A 17877-nucleotide genomic window follows, 5' to 3' on the forward strand; every position below is an offset into this window, starting at 1 on the left:
TTCAGAAACCCACCAGATACACGTTCTGCTTGAATGACTGGGCCTGCAACTTCCTTTTCCTGGGACTTAGAGGAGGCCAGAATCAAGGCTCCACAGCTCATCTAACTCCCTCTCCACTAGTACTCTCGATCAGAGAACCTCAAAATTTAAACTGACATGGATGGGAATATGGGAATGAGGGTGGGGGTGGGGGGATTAAGGGGAGAAATCACTGTGCTTCGTTCAGCCTAACGTGAAAGGATGGTTGGTGTTTTTCCTGCATTGTATCTTTTCTTACTGTTTCTTTAATAAATGGGATGAGAGGGCAAAAATATAAAAATAGGGCAGCCTGGTTGGCTCAGCAGTTTAGCGCCACCTTCAGCCCAGGGCCTGATCCTGGAGACCCGGGATCGAGTCCCACATCAGGCTCCCTGCATGGCGCCTGCTTCTCCCTCTGCCTGTGTCTTTGCACCTCCGCGCCCCCTTTGTGTGTCTCTCATGAATAAATGAATAAAATATTTTTTAAAATAAATAAAATAAAATACAAATGAAAATAAAATTTGTTTAAAAAATAAAAAATAATAAAATCTGTTTTGAGATCTACTGTTTAAACCAAGTTTACCTCTCAGAATAAGGTAATCAACTAAAAATATTTGCTCCAAACATACTTTCACTAACAGTCATGACATAAGAAATATACAAACTCTGAACTTTCCTTTAATTACACATTTTAAAAGTACTTAACTTCCTGATGAATACCCTACAATGGTTTGCTAAATGAATAAATAAGTGAAAGAAAGAGAGTAGGGGATCCCTGGGTGGCTCAGAGGTTTAGCGCCTGCCTTCGGCCCAGGGCATGATCCTGGAGTCTCAGGCTCCCTGCATGAAGCCTACTTCTCCCTCTGCCTGTGTCTCTGTCTCTGTCTCTCTCTCTCTCTCTGTGTGTCTCTCATGAATAAATAAATACAATCTTTAAAAAAAAAGAGAGAGGGAGTAAATGGCTTTATAGATAATAATATTTTTTTGTCCTAGAGGCCTATTATTTAAAATTAATTTAAAGCTCCAACACAACCAGACACTAAAAAAACTACCATCAAAGAAAAGACTGACAGATTGGATTTTATTAAAATTAAAAACTTGTAGACATCAGGAGACATTATTAAAAAACAGAAAACTGGACAGCCCCGGTGGCCTGGAGGTTTAGCGCCACCTTCAGCCCGGGGTGTGATCCTGGAAACCCCAGATCAAGTCCCACGTCAGGCTCCCTGCATGGAGCCTACTGCTCCCTCTGCCTCTCTCTCTCTCTCTCTATCTCTCACTGTCATTAATAAATAAATAAAATCATTTTTTAAAAAAAAGAAAGAAAACTGGGACGCTTGGATGGCTCAGTCAGTTGAGCTTCTGACTCTGGATCTTAGCTCAGGTCTTGACCTCAGGGTCATGAGTTCAAGCCCTGCATTATGGGAAAAAAAAAAAAAACAGAAAACCAAACTATAAATAGGTAGAAGATACTCACAGTGCACATATCTGTCAAAGAACTAGTATCCAGAATATATAAAGCACTCCTAAAAAAAAAATCAATAAAACAACCCAATAAAAAATAATCAAAATACTTTGTGGGAAAGTGGTAAAATACAGCTACAAATTATTCCTATTCTCGTATGCATGCCTCTTTGCAATGTGGCATGGCTGCTCCTCCAGTTAAGAGGTAGAGTCCATTTCCCCATCCCTGGAATCCGGGCCGGTCATAACTCACATTGATCAACATAATATGGTGGAAGTGATGCTATACAACCTCCAAAGCTAGGTCTTAAGAGATCTTGCAGCTTCCACTTTTACCCTCTTGGAACACTACCCAACTATGTAAGGAAACTCTACTACTTACTTATGAGAAGTCACAAGGAAAAAACAAAGTGCCCGAGTGACAGCCAAAACCCATCTTGGGGCTTTCCAACCCAAGAGACTCCCCCAGCTGTCTGCAGCATGAGAGGGCCTTACCCAACTATGTAAGGAAGCTCTACTACTTACTTATGAGAAGTCACAAGGAAAAAACAAAGTGCCCGAGTGACAGCCAAAACCCATCTTGGGGCTTTCCAACCCAAGAGACTCCCCCAGCTGTCTGCAGCATGAGAGGGCCCACACAAAACCAAGAAAGGAACCTCCAAGTCAACCTTGTAATTGAAAAAAAATAATAAACTGGTTTTGGCTTAAGCAACAAATAAGTGAAACAGACATAATAGGCACTTCATAAAGATAATATCCAAATGGCCAACAAGCATATGAAAAAGTGCTCAACATCATTATTAAGCAGGGAATGCAAATTAAAACACAGTGAAATACCACAATACATCCACCGAATAAAATTCAAAAGGCTGACAATTTTGAGTGTTGACAAGGATGTAGAATACTGACACTTTCTTACATTGCTAGTTAAAAGGGTAAATTTATACAAACTCTCGGGAAAACAGTCTGGCAACATTGGGTGAAAAATTAAAATTATGTCCACTCTGAAACCCAGAAATTCCATTTCTACTTTTATAACCAACAGAAATGCATATATATGTTCACACACAAATGTATACATACATACATACATACCCCAAAAAGCACATGTGTAAGAATGTTCGTGGGAGCACTATTCATAATAGCCCCAAATTAGAAACAACCCAATTGTTCACCAATAAAAGAATGTATAAATTGTGGTATGTTTATACAATAAAACTACACAATTAAAAAGTACTACCACTATTTGCAATACCATGCATGAATCTCATGATATAAAACGAGTAAAACAAGCTAAACAAAAAAGACTAATTAGTAGAATTCCATTCCACGTATATGAATTGCAAAAACAAACTAAGTCAAAACTAATGTGAGGAAAGAAGTCACAATAGAAGTCACCTCTCAAGGGTTGCTCGTTGACTGGGAAAGGGTGTAAGGTGGCTTTCCTGGGTGTTGGAAATGTTCTCTATCTTGACCTGGGGAGTCACAGAGTTGTAAGACAAGTTTTGTGTACCTCACTTCACTATACACTATACCCCATTAAAAACAGTTTAAGGGTCGCCAAGATGGCTCAGTTGGTTAAGGGCGTCCAACTCTTGGTTTCAGCTCAGATCATGATCTCAGGGTCATTAGATCAAGCCCAGTGTTGGATTCCACCCTCAGGGTGGAGTCTGCTTGAGATTCTCTCCCTCTTCCCTACCTCGCCCTCCCCTTGTTCTCTCTCTCTCTCTCTCTCAAATAAATAAGTAAAATAGTTTTTAAAAATCATCTAAATATCTTGCAAACCAGTTTATCATTATTATGGCACAGAAATAGTACAGACAGCAAAAGTGCCATGACCTACATAAAGCAGCAAGGAAAAAAATTCCCACTGGACCTCCTTTGCCCTTTGATGATATTAAATATCATGACAGCTGAAATGCAGGTGTGCAGGGATCAGCAATAAACTAATGACTGCTTCAGCACCAACTTCAGCTGGTGCACACAGTATCCGAACCATTTAAATGAAACTGAACGTGAACAGGGCTTTAAGAATAATATTTCTCATTTATGTTGCTACCCTACCAAATTTACATGAAATAATCTCATAGGTTTGGATTTTATAAACACACATTAAAATATAATTATCCTTTAATTATCTGACACTCAACACTTAAAGTAAATACTCTGGAATTATGTAAAAGAATGAAGATGTGAACTGTATTTAGCCCATCTGTGTAGCCAGTTTAGATGAATGGTAATCACATACTGCTAATAAGATCGAAGTTGTGGGTTCCAGCCTTACAGGAGTCCATTCCACACAGAAACTAATACCCCTTGGCATGCTCCTAACAATGCTTTCCAGAGTCTGATAGTTTGTATTACAAGAATCAAAAGAAAAGAGAAGGCACAGTGTATATAGTCAGAATTGCATAAATGTTACAAACAATTTAAAGCATACTGGATTGTTAGCACAATTATTGTTATCACTAAATAAATGAGCTCTCTCTGCTTCCATATGATAATATCAGCAGGATACCATATAGAAAGTAAAATTAGATTTGGGTCATCAAAATGTAGAAGGAAAAAAACTAGCAGACAAATTTGGCCAAACTGATAAACTCAGGAACGGTGTCTCAATAAAGACTACTAATATTTTCTGTTTATATGTTATATTTAAATCGTGTTCTTCTGTCTTCCCCATATTCCAGCAATCTACACTAACAGATTCCCAGATCTACTTGATTTGGAGATTAAATGAGATAATGTAGTAAATTTTTTTTTAAAAAAGAACAGAAAAATCATTCATTTAAAATTCAATATTTATCCAAGCTTAACTGGAATCCAAATTTTCTAATTACTAGATTTGCCCCCAAATAAGTTTAATAGTTCCAAAAAAAAACTTGGGGCAGCCCCGGTGGCTTAGTGGTTCAGCGCCGCCTTCTGCCCAGGGCATGATCCTGGAGACCAGGGATTGAGTCCCACGTCAGGATCCCTGCATGGAGCCTGCTTCTCCCTCTGCCTGTTTCTCTCTCTCTCTATCTCTAATAAATAAATAAAAAATCTTTAAAAAAAAACTTAAACACTTGAGAAATTGATCCATAATAAACTTACTTGATGCATCTAACTTACTTTGAGAAATATGATGAAATATTCAAGAATGATTTAAAAGTGTTTCAAATCCACATTATTCAAATAGCTTATAAGAGGAAGAATATTGACACATAATAATATAAAGCAACAAGTGAGGTAAGTCATGAGAAAATGCATATAAGTGGAGCCAGAAATTGGAGAATTACTTCTCGTTGACATAAGAAAAGGCATCACCAAGGAAAGGGCATTTGAGTTAGGTTTTAAAAACTAGACACCACAGACTATGTAGCATTACGGCTGGCTTCATTTATTTAAAAAAACAAAGGCAGTCACATTTGCCTTCATAACTGCAATGCGATTGTTATATGTAATTACTTATTTGATGTCTCTCTCCCCAACTGGACTCCAAGTTCTGAAAGGGCTTAGACTCTTGCTTTTTCAGTTGTCTCTCCAGTACCTAGCAGAGCTAGATGTAGACATCTAGAAAATGTTTGTTAAATGAATGAGTAACACAAGTGGGAAAGTAACAATTTGCCTACAAAATAAAGAAGAAAAAAGATCAAACAAGTATTTAGGGCCAAGTCACAGATGATCTTGAAAATCAAAACTAAGGAATTTTAACTTTATTTGGTTGTTAATAAGGGCTCGTTGAAGATTTTAAGGAGTGCAGTGACATAACTGGGTTTGTGCTTTAGAAAGTATATCTAAAAGTAATACTATACCATAGATCACAAAAAAAAGAGAGAGAACGGAGGCAATCACAATATCGTTACGGGAGTCTGGATCAAAGATAACAAGGACTTAAAACTAAAATTAAACAGTGGGAATGAAAAGTAAAAATAATAATAACCACGGGGATAGTGCATGGATAAAATCAACAGGGCAATGAGTCTTCCATTTACCCAACATCTTCTGAGCACCTACTATGTGTCTAGGAGCTAGAGACAGGAAATAAAAAGAAGCCACAGTCCTTTACCTCAAAATGCTGATGGTTTCCCCAAATTGTCCATCCACGATGGTACCTTCTTGACCCATTCCCCCCAGGCTGGCCGCCTCTTCCATGATCCCCCGGAGTCCTCAGTCTGGGAGCAGCCCATTGCTCTCCCCCTCAGAGGCATCAGACTTCACTTCCTCTCCATGTTCCACGATCAGATGCAGGTACCTATGACTTCATGCCCAACTGTTTTAGTAACAAAATTCTTAGCCATGGGAATATCCTTTATCAAATAAGTCTATTCTTGCGGCTTGGTCCAGAATTTCCATCTTTTCCATCCACTTGGCTGATCTGTCTTCCTTCAAGACCAGACATATAAAGCACGTCCCCTGGGAAGTTGCTGCAGGCCCCCTTCCCCCTGGTCACTGGCTCTCCTACGCTACCTCCTTAGTGTTGCTGTGACTCTCAGTCCGTATCCCCTCTAAGATGCCCGAGACACCTACTAGGTGATGTTGCTCCTACTGGAACAGGGACCACTGTTGATTTTATTTGTGTATAAACAACACGTAGGAAGGAATCGAACATCACTTGTGGTTTGGAGACATGGGTGCTGGACTCAAAACAAGACCTACAGCTTCCAGGCATGACAAGGTGTCTCACAAGCTGCAGGGCCTGTCCAAGTTTCTTCATCTCTGAGGAACTTATCACTGGGTTGTTGGGAGACTAAGGAACACAATGAATCCGAAAAAAATACTGTAGTTCTTTGAGAAGGATATCTATGAGCATTTGTGATAAATACTACAGACCGTCACAGGAGCTTGAGCATGCATTCTTACTAGGAAAGAATGGGAGACATGGGTAAGTGAGAACCTCATGGAGCAGCCCTTATGCTGGCCCTGGAGAACCTACAGTTTAGACAAGCTTACAAGGAGATGAGGTTGGAGGGGCATCCAGGTAAAGAAGGTAATGAGAACAAATGCCAAGAAGCCAGCAGCAATTCAGCAGCAGCAAATTTTACTGAGGGATTATTACGAGCCACACATTGTTCTGAGTGCTACGCAAACAGCAATGAGGACAGGAAAGGTCCCCATCTTCAGAGGGCTTAGATTCTAACTTGGAAGAACAATGAACAAATAAATACACAGAATTATTTCTGACAGCACCAGGTGACAGGAAGGTGATACGCTGTGGTGACTGGGGAGAAGGGGGTACTCCAGACAGAGCAGTAAATCCACTCTGGGGTGATGACATTTGTCCATCTGAGAAGAGGGTAATGAGACAGGCCCAGAATGGGGAAGAGCATGCCGAAGGAAAGAGCAATGCAAAGGCCCAGAAGCAGGAAAACGTCTGAATGGACAGCGTGGCTAAGAGCCGAGAGGCTAAGATACAAACAGTATGACATTAAGGCTGTCACGTCTAAGGAACAGTGAGGTACCAATTCAGACCGAGGCTGAAACAGTGGATAATCCGAGAAAACTAACTGAAGACAAGGACGCCTCACAGGTATCTCTCACACGGCAGGGTGACGTGGGCAGGTGGGAGGCGCTTCCTCTGGAGCAGCCAGGCGGCAAAGCAATGACTGCGGCCTCCTGTCACTGCGGAATAAAAGTTGTCTCACTCACCTTCTCCACGAAAGGAGAAACCGGAGGTCTAGGAAGGGGTGAGGGTGTAAGTCATGACTCACGTTCACCAAGACACAGGGCGGGCACCTCTACTCCCAGGTACACAAGACTAGTAACAGGTTAACTTCGGGGCCAGGGTGTCCAGGTGCCGCTGCTTGGCCCTGCACACCCTGCACACCCGCCCGGCAACCACCTGGCAGCAGGGAGGCGTCACAGACGAGCCCCTGCAGGACACGCCACTGACACCGCGGGGAGGCACCACGAGGAACCCAGGGCCACTGAAAACCTGCAACAGAGAGAAAGAAACTCTGCACTAAGCCCCTGAGATGGTTGGGGCTGCTCACTGTGGCATGTTAACCTCACCTACCATGACTATACACTATAACAATATAGGCAGAATTTTTTTTTTAAAGATGATAAAGAGCAGAGGTACTCATCACTCTGAGTGGGAAGAAGAGAACATGAACTACTACTCAGAGCCTTTGACAGATGGCATCTTTTGACATGGTTCTCTGTCTCTCCCAACATCAACGACTTTTATCAGATATGCCCAACTTGGCAGTTCCTGCTCCTAATGGGACAGCGTTATGGGCCATCCATCGACGTGGGCCACCACAACAAAGTACCACCAGCTGGGTGGCTCAGGTAACAAAAATTTATTTTCTCAGTTTTAGAGGCTGCACGTCCAAGGTTGGGAGGCCAGGTCCTCCTAGGACCTCTCTTCCCAGCTTGCAAATGGCTACGGCCTTGCTGTGCCCTCAGCCTGCGGGGCTGGGGGGGGGCAGTGAAAGGGAGAGTGCAAGCAAGCTCATGCCAGCCAGCCCTCCAGTGTCTCTTATAAGGGTATTAAGCCCACTGTGAGGGCACACCTTTGAGATCTCCAAACCTAATTTTCTCCCCAAGGCCCCATCTCCAAATACCATTACATTGGGGACTAGGGCTTCCATCTGGGGGTGAGTGGAGGGGGGGGGGTGCACAATGTAGTTCACAGTAGCAGATGTCCTCCCATCCCTGGTTTGTGGTTTGGTCATGTGACCTTCTCTGGCTTCCAGAATGAGGCAGAGGTGACTGCGTAGGCCAGCTCCAAAGCCAGGCCTCAAAAAGCTCTGATATATTTCCACTTGCCCTCCGGTACCTCCATTGCGGGCATGAGAAGACTATGCTATGGCTAGACCACCTCACCAAGGAGGACAGAAACTCAAAAAGCCAACCCCTATTTCGGCAACCTGTGATTGGGAGCAGAGCCACCTCGCCACCAAGCCTAAACCACCCTGCCTAAATCAGTAGGTGCATAAATGATAATAAATGGTTATGTTTATAATGTGACATACAAACACAAGTGTGGGCCTTTGTTGGGAAACATGACTGCAGTAATAGGGACCGGATGTAACTTCTATCTAATGTCTACAGATAAAGGGCCAAGAAGCGTATCCAGCTCCTTAGGAAAAACCTTATGCTAACAAAGACATCAGGAAAATTAATCTGGACTTCGTCGACTTTTTTCTTGAAGCTCCTGTTTATTCACCTCTGCTGGTTCTGTGCAATAGCTCCTAAATCCAATTCTAATCCTAGTCAGCAAGATTTGTGAAGATAACAGAGGAGATGGAAGGAAGGAGGGGAAAACATAAAATCATGTGGTATTGCAAAAAAGTATCGACATCAAGGAAGAAAATCAAGTGTACTACAAAACACCAAACATGCTAAAAATGAAGAAGTCCTTGGGTTTGGTCAGGAAAACATCACTAGCTCATTGGAAAGTCATTCTTGGAAAATAGAGAAACAGACACAGGAGAATCAAGAAAAGAGTAAACTGCACATAGATCGAGACAGTGATTGTAGAGGATTTAGTTTAGCCGTGTAACAACGAAAAGAAAGAAATGGGGCAACCACTAGTGGGGCAAGAAATGGAACTCATCTCTTAACACGGAAGACCTGGGCTGGGTTAGTTTTCCACTGCTACATAACAAAGTGCCACAAGCTTACGATCTCCGTTTTTCGGGGCAGAAGTTCAGGGGGGCTTAGCTGGGCTCTCTGCTTATGGCCTCACAAGAGCAAAACCCAGGTGTTGACCAGGCAGAGTTCTTGTCTGGAGGCTCTGGGGAGGATCCATTCCCTTGCTAATTTGGATTATTGGCACAACCAGCTCTATGCAGCTCTAAGACTGAAGTACCATTTCTTTGCGAGGTATTGGCCGGAGGTAGCTCTCAATGCCTAGAGCCTGCACTTCCCTCCCAGCACAGAAGACTCCCCTCCCTCTCTGAGCCAGCAACAAAGCCATCCAGCCGTTTCATGTTCTCAAGCCCTGGCTTCCCCTTCTACAGTCAGTTGGAAAACATTCTGCTTGTACACATTCTACTCATGGGATCATACGAGGTCCATCTAGATCATCTCCGTGTCTTAGGGTCAATTGATTAGTGACCTTAATCATATCCCAAAATTCCTTTAGGTATGTAATGGAACATAATCAAGGAGGTAACATCCAGCATGTGCACAGTCCTAGGGATTATGACAAGAAATCTTGTTATTTTATAGGATTATATATTAAAGTTAGGAAAGGATCCAAGAGTGAAAAGATCTTGAAGATTTCACACATCAGAATCATGTATGATAACGAATTACCAATAATTAGGAAGGGAAGAAATCAAGGAAAAAGCACACCATCCTAGCCATGGCAAAAACAGAGGCTGCCTTTCCTTGGAGATTGAGAGAATGACAAAAGGGGGAGAGTGGGAGGCAAAAGACAGCATTTATGCCAGCTATTTACTTTGCCAAATTTAGTATCATTTTAATTTAGATACAAAGAGACATATTCTCATATTCTGGATTCTCTGAAAAAGTTCCTCCAGATGGTTATACCTCCCTAGAGTGACAGCACCCAGGGTAGCCTTGCACATATTGGGAATTCAATTAAACGCTGCTGACCATCTGATTGAGGATTCAGAGTCTGGAGTAGCTGACTCAATACAAACATATGGCTTAGTTCCCATCAAAGGAAAAAAAAACCAAGTCACTATATTCCCCTAACACAGCCCCTCCTTTGCAATGTGGGAGAAAACAGAATCGAACTAATAAAAATAGACGAATGTAAAAAAGATTAGGGAACAGGCAAACTGCAGAATACAAAACTTCTCTAATTTTATCATAAAGTCAGAATTCTTCAGCTAAGAACCGATGCTAAGACATTTCCTTCTTAATTCTATTCCATCACAGCAGTGGCTCCCGGGCACTGCACTTCAGGGTACCTCAGAGGAGGAAGACACAGTGAGCTCGGGCTGCTCAGGGCTGGAGGACAAGGACACCAATGACGATAAGGTGAGGCTGAGCGATAGTAAGTGTTCAAAGTGTAGGGAAGAAAACAATATTAAACCACTTTAACTCTATAAAGACCCACATAAAGTATTTACAGACAAGAAAAACAAAGGTTCAGACAGGTCAAATACATTTTCTCCAAGGTCATATAGCAAGGATTATAGTAGATTATAACTTCCAATTCGGGAGTGACTGACCCCGAAACTCAATTCTCTCCTAAAGGAGGGATTAACTCATCTCTGGTCGGCTACCTGGACAAGGGTTTAGAGTAAAGTAGAAAGAAACTGTAACAGCTTCTTGGAGAGGCCATTATTTCAAGTGGAACTCAGGAAGATATGTTCAATTTTGAAAAGCGGAGAGGTAAAGTAAGGAGAACAGTTCCCGGGGAAGGAGCATAAGGCACGGAAGCAAGAAATCTGGGTCAACGCGGGGAGGCTGTAAGTAGTTCAGAGAATCTAAAGCACAAATTCCTTACAAGTAAATATATGAAGTCGGACAGTGGTGTAAGGGGCAGTATGGAAAAATACTCTGTATTTACTCTACAATTAACAGGGAGAGAAAGGCAGGGAGGTCCAAAACATGAGCCTGAACTATGAAGGGAAAATCCTCCCCACCTCCCTTTGCTCTCTAGTCCTGAGGAGAGCAGGGTCCCAAGCCCACCTCCAACCCACCATCAGGCTTTGTTGTCGCCGTTACATAAATTAACCCACTTATCACAGGCTAGCAACGTTCCAAGGGGAGGAGCTCTTATTGGTCTTTCAATCCTTCCTGTCTTCCGATGGCAGATTGCACAGACCCTCTGTGGGGGTCCAGGCACCCCCTGCTACCGTTGTCACACAGGAACCACAGTTCCAGGTCCCCAAAGCTCCTCTTTTCCTCTTGGTCTTGCCACAGAAGGACCAAGTGTATTCAGCATGCCGGCTTATCTCAATTTCCTCCACTGCTTGCCCTGACGGAAACACCGTAACAGGTCCCATATTTACTGACAAGGCCAACCTTCTTGGCACGTTTGTCCATGTCACCACGAACTAGGACACCACCCGGGGGGTACCCGCCATCTGTTTCTGCAAAGTCCTACTGGAACACAGCCACGTCCAGTCATTCATGAACTGTCAACGACTACGTTCTCCCTACAACAGCAAAAACTGTATGGCCCATAAAACCTTACTTTCTAGCCCTTAACAGAAAAAAATGTGCCATTTGCTCTAGTCCCATATCTCACAGGACTCTTCTAGTCGTTTGTTCTGGTCTAAAATATAAAACTGATATGGATATCTCTTGATCGCTCAATTTCCAATATTATAATTTTAATTCCTATTACAGAAATTGAGAATTTTGCTATCGTACACCATCAGCCTTCCTCCCCACTCCCCTCTTCACAAACTGTTCTCTCTCAGTATGTTTAAGTCAGTACTCAGTGTTTATACCCTAGGACTACATAAAGATTCTTTATTCCTGAGACAGCTAATATTATGTAATTGTTTCTGTACTTACAAAGATATCTTTGCAAAGTTAATAATTACCATTTGTTTTGTTTGCTTACTTTTCCTATCACCATTTACCTATCACCATTTTTTCCCAAGTCTAACACACTTGCCAACAGTCTTTTTTTTTTTTTTTTCCCCAAATGTTCAAACACTTTGTCTCCCATATCCTTCCCATAGTCCTCCATCCTTTTTCTCCAATCTGGACTGGGTGCTAAGCCTAGTGAAGAAGCTACTTTTCAAGGAACCTTTCTCTGTCCTCCTGCATTAAATCCTTTGTTTTCTGCATCCTATGCCTTTGACTTGAGTTCCTCCCTTGTTTTTATGCAAGTGCATCTTCTAGAAGCTTTCTATGAAAGGACACCTAATATATAAATGTTTTAATCCTTCTGTGTCTTACAACTTCTTCATTCTATACTAGCTAATCAACAGGTCATCTAAATAGAGAAGTGTAAGCTACAAGTGATTTTTCCCTCATAATTCTGAAAGCACTCAACACTGTCTTCTATAATCTGGTGTCGCTGCTAAAAGTTGGATGTTATTCTGATTTCCATTCATCTCTATATGACGTTTTTGTGTCTCCTTTTTTTTGTTTTATACAACTTCCAGAGCTTTCAGAATTTTATTTTAATCCATAGTGTTCTTAAATTTTGGATTGATGTGGCTTTACGGTCTCTTCTCATTCATTATGCTGTATTATTCATTATGCAGAGACCTGTATCCTACAGTAGTAGCAAATCTTCTTGTAATATTTCTTTAACAATTCCCTTCAGGTCTTCTCCTTGAGCTCTGTCAGCTGTCTATGCCACAGTAATGATGTGTTACAAACTATCCTAAAACTCAGGGGCTTAAAACGATAGCCATTTATGATTGCTCTGGACTCTACCAGTTGGCTAAACGGTTCTGCTGATCATCTAGTGGGCATAAGTCAAGGGTGCAGCAATCCCACAATGCAAAGGACAGTCCTACCCCATTGCCAAAAAGAATTACGTGGCCCAAAACGTCAACAATGCGAAGGCTGAGAAATCTGGTTCAAAAGTTACTTCCTGGGGCACCTGGGTAGCTCTGTCAGCTGTCATGAGACCAAGCCCCCATGTCAGTCTCCAGGCTCAATGGGGAGTCTGCTTGAGATTCTCTCCCTCTGCCCCCCTCCAACTCACTTGTGTGTGTGCATGAATGCTTTCTCTCTCTCAAAATAAATAAGTGGATCTTTAAAAAAAAAAAAAAAGTTACTTCACTTATATTCCAAGACCTACAAATAGCTCACCAATCAAGCAAAAACCTGCCTTAGGCTCAAACCCTCTCTTCTAGTGTCAGACCTACTATGTTCCCGGACCTGCTGCCTGCCCTGACCATTGAGATGTTGCTTTTTCCCCCAGACATGACATGATACACCGGTCCTCAGATCCTCAACTCCTTCCTGACATCGACCTAAGAAACTTAAGACACAGATGCCTCCATCTAGTTCCAAAACTCCCTTGTTTCTCACTATGGAAAATGGGGAGACTTTAATTCTTTGTTTCCTGGACTTGGAACTCTACACAGTCTGGTCCCCAACCCAACCTGACCAACCTTAATCATCTACTGCTCCCTGCACCTCAGGGTAACAGTACAGTTTGACACTATACAACAGAGCAGCCTTTAAAAGACCTTCTCCTGTCTAACTGTGGAGTCCTGGTGTTTAATCTCTTTTTTTGTAGTAACCTTAGGGGCTACTGCGTATTTCTAAAACAGCCATTTACAGGTTTTAAGAGATCATTACATGGTCACTAAAGGAATACATGAAACTCATAACCCTCAGGCTTGAGTTGCAAGGAACATGTATTTATACTGACTGAATTCTGAGTTCTTTAATTCAGCCACCAAAGTACATCAAGCAGTACTCTGTTTGGCATGGGAAAGTAGAGGGATAAAAAAAAAAAAAAAACCCACTCATGGTCCCCTACCCTTAGAGAGCTTACAGCCTAGTATATATTAAGTCAGATATGTAAATAATAGATTCATACATAACCTGATTAGTCAGATTATCCTTATTCTATAGCTTAAAAAGAAAAATCCTTTCTCAGAATTGACAGAAATAGAAATAACAGTCTTAAAAGTATACAGAATGAATAAATGAGCACATGAACAAGCATATGGATAAATGAGAAACCAAATATCCAACTAGTAAAGCTTTTTGGGGGGGGGTCTTAGGCAAGGTAGTAAGTCTATCATGTAAATGACTTTCATTATTCTACAACATCTCCTTTCATTTTCCTTAGATGTCATCATCACTATAAATGCTAATTGATTTAGCATATACAACAAATTAACCTGGTACTAGAATAATTCTGTAACACAATACAGAATTTTTTTAAAAAATCTGTACTTCTCAGCTTTACAGATAATGGAGCCTCTAAACAGATACAGGCCACTAGTCTAATCTAGCTCAGTAGACTGATGCTGGTCAAGAATGCACCAGACAGCCTCCCCAGATGTTTATACTGAGCCCCATCTAATCAATGTTTATGCCTTATGGATTATTAAGGTTTGTCATGTTTGGTTGATGTATTTACTAATAGGGCAAACATGAAGAATTCCCAAGAAAAGATATCATAACTATCTTATACTCCATCCCGAAGTCTAGAAATACCATTTACCAATTCAGCCATCACAAAGGAGCCACCTGGTTGAATGGATTTTCCCTTTGTAGAACACCTTGTCATTCATTATGATGACTGACTGGTACTGCAGCTGCATTGAGATCTCTGATAGTACAAAGGAGATTAATCTCCATTCCTCGTGACATGGAATCATGCAAAACTGGGTTTGAACCTAAGCTCCATGAGGTACTGTCTACATGATTTTGAGCAAGATATTCAACCTCTTTTAAATCTAAAGTATACATAGGACTTTAACCACATGCAAATGGGGAAAATAATACTGATCATACATTTGCTATGAGAATTGATAAGGAGATAATAAATCTATAAGACCAGCATATACTAGATGTTCAGTGAATACTAGCATTCCCTTTAATCTGATTTAAATTATCAAGCAAAATTATCTAATAATTGTTTCCCCTCATTTTGATGAATTTTCATGTAGCTCCCTCCCTCCACTTTATTATCTCTTCATTCATTCTTCCATTTAGGTTCAAAGTTACTAAGAGCAAGAACTTAATACTGCTTCTCCTGAAATATCTTCCAGACGTTTCTGAAATCCATAGCGAAAAGAGAAGTTATGGTTCCAAATGGGCCTTTACTCTAAAAACACAGATTACCTTTGTTTTAAAGTACCTCCCCCAACTCCTATATCTCTGATAATTTTCCAGCACTGAGGAAAGAACACTGGCTTTTAAGTCAGGCAATTCTCAATTCCAAATCCAACTACACTGCTTACATAGTCAAGTTACTCACTTGTCCCAGTTACTAAACTTCTTTGTATCTCCATGTCCTGTAAACTTAACTCAATGTCCCATAAACTATGACAACAGGCACAGTGCCTAACAATAGGTGCTCTCTAACAAACCACTAAATTTTTCTCAGCCCTGGGGTTACTAATAAAACTTATCTCTCAGGCAACAATTGCTCTCAAAGACATAGTCCAAAAAGAGATAGCATGCCCTGTTCCACAGTTATTCACTCACTTTGTTACTCAACAAATAATTTTTGGAATGCCTTGTATGTTCTGGGCATAAAACAGTAACATTTATTTAGCACTTTAAAAAGACAATGGAGTCAAGATCTTAGGCCTGAAGGACCTCAGGGTCTAGAGGGAAGGCAAACATGCAAATAACTACAATGTAGTTATTCTAAGTGCTAAACATAGAGGTGTGCACAAGTGCAGAGAGGCACAGAAGACAGAGCTCTGGCAAGGCTTCCCAGAGGAGATGATGCTGCTGGAATTGAGTCCAGGAGGATGAACAGGGCTTCATGGAGCATGCAAGGGAAAGACATGTATCCCAAGGGGAGCAACAGCAGAAGATCCATGATGCCTGCTGACAACTCCACGTATAGGAATCAGGCGTGGCTGGAGGATGCTGAGGCAGGGGACAAATGAGAAAGGAGGCAGGCTGGAAGAAGCCAAATCATAAAAGGCTTCAAATGACAGTCCAAAGTGTTTGGACTTTATTCTTAATGCCCTGGAGAGCCACTGATTTCTAAGTCGGAGAATAAAAAGTTTCAGAATAACTCCTCTAATGGCAGAGGAATGAATGACTTAGAAGGACTAATACTGGAAGTGATGATACCAAACGCATGTAAGCAGGAAGGGAAAGCTAGTCAAGGATGGCTGTAGAGTTTCTGGCACAAATGAATGGAGCACTGGAGTTCCATCTAACACAAAGGAGTCATATACTGGGCAGAGCAGAACCATGGGTTAAAATAATAAACATTTCAAGTTTCATGATTCCATTAAGTGCAAGATATTCAATAAGCCACTGGAGAAAACGTGTCTACAGTACAGGAGATAGGACTAAATTAGACATACAGATTTTAGGATTTATATTTGGGAATAATAATTTTTAAAACCAAGGAACATACTTTTGAAAAGAAATATAATTCCTTTAGACTTCTCTCCCAACTTCAACTGAAAAGATCACAAATTCAAAACCTTAATTATCATCTACTGCACATATACTAAATTTTAACGCACAAAAATGAAAAGATGTCAAGATATTTAATAAAAACAATAAACTCTTACCAAAGATAAATATTTTATATTCACTAATTTATCACTTTTCTTAAGCAATCTACTAACTAATAAAGACCTTTCCCTCACCCACAAAATTAATGTATTTCCAAAATAATGTCTTCATGGCAAAAAAATAAAATAAAACAGCACGCTTCATCTTCTGAATAAACAAGTTGGTTTAATTTCCTGAGTAAACATTACTCATACATAACCCTGAACAGAGTCCAAATTCACTGAAAGAGTTAAGAAATTTCTAAAATCCCAGGAGCAATAAACCTCACCAGAGAATCTATTCAAGAGCTTATTATAAAGGACTAAAAGTCAATGTCATACCAAAATTTTAAATAACATCATGCATCCCTCTATTTAATAAATTATTTCAAAATCAGGTCACAATTGACAGACACACTATCTTGGGCAGACGGCAGAGAGTAGATAAGCAGGGAAAATTTCCTTTTCTCTACTGAAGCATGTCCACCAACTGTCATATTTGGAAAACGGCCAAAATGAGCACATTATTTGCAAAAAGAACAGGAAGCTCTTGGAATATTAGCAAAATGTATGGTATATAAATATGGAATGTAAAGAATTAAGATTCACATTCGTGGATGCTTAGAAATAATGTTTCTAAGTTGTATAGTAAAAGCACAAGTCCAACCAAGGTACCAAGCTCTAGAAGCCAAAGGTAGAGCCCCTTGAGCCCTGGGGCTACGTGTCACCCTTATCTTCTAGGCTGTGACCATTTATCCAGGGTAAAGTTCCCATAAACATTTCCAAAACAGACACCTGGCCTCATAGTTACTTTACCTCAGTTAGCCACACAAATCGCCTTGAGAAAACCATGGTCAAACCATGTCTTTCTCTCTTAGTGTCTTTTCTTTGTCTCCTAACCTTTCTATTCCTCTTTTGTCACAGAACATTTTCTGGTTCTCTGGCTACAAACTTTACAGTGAGAGCTGCCACAGCCTAGTCCCTGAAGAGAAGAGCTGAACTATTAAGGAAGGAAAGCAGAGAGAAAAGAGAGAGGGAACCTAGAAATGCTAACTAGAGAGGAAACAGGAAAATTTTAGACTTCCTCTGAATCTATATATGCTTGTAACTCTAGGTTAATACTCTCAATTGTGATCAGGGTCCACAGTCAACTAAGGGTAACCAAGGGTCTTTTTTTTTTTTTTTTTTCCTGACTCAGTACAGCTGCCTTTATTATTTTATGCCTGTTATCTATCAATTCAAGCATGGCTTTATGAACCTTGACATCATATGGAAGTACTCTGGGTGTGTTACTGAATGAAGCATTATT

The 17877-nt window shown here is 40.9% G+C and overlaps 1 protein-coding gene across 14 annotated transcripts in view; it reads right to left on the bottom strand.

Annotated features, from left to right (window-relative positions):
* Nucleotides 1-17877, bottom strand: part of ANKS1B (ankyrin repeat and sterile alpha motif domain containing 1B) — a 1053015-nt gene that overhangs the window by 1016879 nt on the left and 18259 nt on the right. The window lies entirely within an intron of this gene.

Source organism: Canis lupus, chromosome 15, assembly GCF_003254725.2.
Source record: "Canis lupus dingo isolate Sandy chromosome 15, ASM325472v2, whole genome shotgun sequence".
NCBI classification, from domain to species: Eukaryota; Metazoa; Chordata; class Mammalia; order Carnivora; family Canidae; genus Canis; species Canis lupus.